The 3,650-nt window shown below is 42.7% G+C and overlaps 1 pseudogene; it reads right to left on the minus strand.

The window, feature by feature from the left end:
- Positions 1-511: 511 nt before the first annotated feature.
- LOC116751129 lies at positions 512-2,162 on the minus strand (annotated as a pseudogene).
- Positions 2,163-3,650: the final 1,488 nt, after the last annotated feature.

Genomic DNA, 3,650 nt, shown 5'->3' on the forward strand with positions numbered 1-3,650 from the left:
GGAGGTAATGATAGTTTTTTTGATAAATAGATTTGGAATATTAAATTTCCTGCACTTGTATATTACAACTAAAACTTTTTAAAAAAACATTATTTTGGAAATCAAGATACCTGAAATTCAGATTTAAGTTACAGTTCTATTATGTATTAGCTATAAACTCTTCAGAAACTTATGGTGTCTTACTGAGATTCAAAATCCTATAACCAGCATTTGACATAACTTTTCTCATTGGGCATTGGTAATTATGAAAAGGCATGATACATATTAAAGTGCTTAATGGAGTATCTGGCTCATAGTAAACTAATTTCAAGTGAGGAGTAGATAGATATCAATACTGTTATCCTATCAGTGCTGTTACCCTATAAAAAAAATTTTTTTTTCCTTACCTTTTTCAAAAGCTGAGGAAACATCTGCTCAGTCTTTAGGGTCCTTGAGAACTGGTGACCCTTCCCCTCCTCAGTCTCTGCCTGGCCGGGCGCTGAGATGGCTTGGGGGTGCGGGGCAGGGTGGGTCACTGGTGCTTCTGCTTGGAGGATGAGATCAGGCAAGGGGGCAGGTCAGCGGGCACCTTGTGGCCCTTGAGCTTGACTTTGGCGAGGTGTTTGCCCAGGACAAATACCTCATCTCCCAGCAGCCCGTCCTGGTCTACATCGGCCAGCTTCCAGACCTCCCCCGGCACCGTACGGGGCAGCACGGACTTCACCATCTCCTACTTGGCACTGCAACACATGATCTGACAGCTGAAAGGTGACAGTACATAGATCTCGTTGCTGGTGAGCTTCTGCTTGTCCACCACCCACTCAACGTCATCAGTGTCCTCACCGGGCCCCTCAGCATAGTCATGCCCCAAGCGCCTATTCTGGAGCCATACAAGGAATGGCCCTTCACAGCCTGGCCCAGCACACCATGCCATCATCCGGACGGTGTCACTGACCAGCATATCGTCCACCATGTCCAGCAGTTTGGGCTTCAAGGCCTGGAACTTCAACACAATGCATCTCTTGTCCTATGGGCCTTGATGACCTCTGAGAACTCTTTGGAGATACCCACTTCAGAAGCGTCAAAGGGCAGGATGATGCGGTCCACACGCTTGGTGAACCACTCCAGGCCCTCCACAAGGTCATAACCTCTCCTGAGGTGCTTTCTTTCCAGACAGAATCCCGGGAGGGCCGAGGGTGTGTATGCTGTCCAACACTGGGCTAGGCAGCTGGGCACGCATGAACCTGTGGGGGAATCTGTACCGAAGATGCTGAGCTTGTGGAAGTGGTGCCACAGAGGTCACAACGAGCAGGTGTCGCCGGGCACCACATCCTCGGCGAGGCTGTGTTTGGTGGCAAAAAAGGAGTCAGTGGTGTGCTCGGCCCTATACGCATTCCCAGGAAGCCCTTCTTCATCAGACGCCTCCTGAAGGTGGTTTTGCGCATACTGTACAAGTCCACGAGGAGTAGCTTGGGCTACGGTCAGAGTCAGAGTCAGAGTCCTCCGGCGGCGGGGAGTGGAACTCGTGGGAGCCTTACTGCTCCTCCAGGGCAGCAGCCTCCGGGGGATACAGTGACCGCAGCCCCTCGGCCACCATTTGGAAGAGCTCTGGCTCCTTCTTCTGGCGTGTGTTCTTGCCAAGCCAGCTGAACGTGCTGCCAGAGATGCGGCTGGCTGCGGCTGGTCAGATGACTGGCTGAGAGCCGGAAGCGGGCAGAGAGCCAAGGCGGGCCGGCGGCGGGCCGTCATGCACTGCGCGTGCGCACCGCAGGCTCGGTTGTAGGCGCCTCTCTTCCGCGGATAATCTGCTGAGGTTGAGGAGATTTTAAATAGGGTATTGGAGGATTTAACTTAAAAGAACAAGGTAAATGCATCTGTCTGATCTTGTGACATCTACCATTTTGGAGCACACTGTGTGTTGCCGGGGGAGGTATCTCTACTTTCGCTAACTTAGAGAGATAGCACGAGTTAGGTGTTTTTATTGAGAAGATCAAGACCAAAGAAGACGTGACTAAATGTTCAGAGACTCAATTTATGGGGATGTTATTCAAAATGTAAGAATATAACTAGGTGAAATTAGCCTTAAGAGCCAGTTAGAAAATAAGTTAAGAAAGCACACTTGTATATATGAGACAATTCATAATTTACTGCATTTATTTCTTAATTTATCATACTTTACCCATTGATGTTTAATAGACAAGGTTTGGTAATTTACTATCTCAAAGTATTTCTTTTTAAAAAGGAACTTGTAATAATGTATTAGCCCAGACTCAGACCAAAAAGTGCCTTTACTGCCCTATCAGATAGTCTGTGTTGGGACACACATTACATGGAAACTTGAAGATGCTCAATTTTAGTTAATGTTGGACTGTTTCACAGCAAAAGAGCAAATAGTTTGTTTCCTTATACTTCCAACTAAATTATTCTGTTCTGAAAGAAACTAATCAAGTAGAATCAACTACTTATGTCTTGCTCTCATTTATGAAATTCTTTTGTTTTCCTATCGTGGAATAGAGTAAAGCTATGAAGTCATAGGTGTTTAATTTTAATATACATTAAAGTTTTATAGCACATGATGGGATTCTTCTTGTGTATTTTTGCATTTCCCGGAAATGACTCAGTGGTATTATTTTTAGTGTGCCCATAAATATCTAATGAACATTCAATGAACCATTAAGAGAAAAAGTATTTCCCACTACCCCTAATAGCTTTTTATCAAAAAATAATGAAAGGAAAAATTGACGGTCCAATGTGAGTTTGATACAAAATTGGAATGCAAAACATGCTGTCATTCACATGAAAAATAATAATTAATGTGAAATGCCACTACATGACAACTTGCATTAACCCTATTCATAAATAAGACTATTGCTCTGAAAGCCCTGAAATGACATTTATGTTTTGTTAAAGGTGAATATATTCTGAATCAACTCTCAGAACATGAAGAATTATCTCTGATCAAAGTTGTGCCATGGAACTTTGTTTAATGATAGAAATGTTCTGCAATTCTGGATTATCTGACATGGTAGTTACTAGCCACAGGTAGCTGTTAAGCACTTGAAATGTGATTAGGATGACTGAGGAATTGCCTTTTACATTTGAATTAATCAAAGTTCAAATTTAAATAGTTACATGTGGCTAGTGGCTATTGTATTAGAACAGTCTTAGATTGATAATGGGAGTTATTTCCACATTGGACAATTATCCACAACAGGGATTAGTAACTGTTGGGAGGGAAGCAGGATTTTTTATTTGACACAAGATCAATGATCTGTTCTTCCTCTGAACTTAAGCACCAAAGAGAAAGCTGGCACATATTTTACAAAGATTTCCCACAAGTTTTTCTAAGTATAACTTGTTCATATGATAAGATGAGAAATTTTCTTTTCCAAGAAAGGTACTGAGAATTGAATTGCATTAACATAGCCTAGGAATCTTAACTAAGAACTGAACCCCACCCCTCCTACCATTTTAACTTGTCTTGACTTTGTCCCTAGGCATTCTTGCTCATGAATTTAGGGCTAGAAACCAGTAGGTATATATTGTATTTGATTCAAGGAAATCCTGTAAGCCAATATATGATAACATAATTTGCTTATTTAGGCAAATAGCTCTTCTAATAGGAAAAATTTTGCTCACCTGGACAAGCAGTTTGGTTATCAGACAAGTTT

Source organism: Phocoena sinus, chromosome 3, assembly GCF_008692025.1.
Source record: "Phocoena sinus isolate mPhoSin1 chromosome 3, mPhoSin1.pri, whole genome shotgun sequence".
Lineage (NCBI taxonomy): Eukaryota > Metazoa > Chordata > Mammalia > Artiodactyla > Phocoenidae > Phocoena > Phocoena sinus.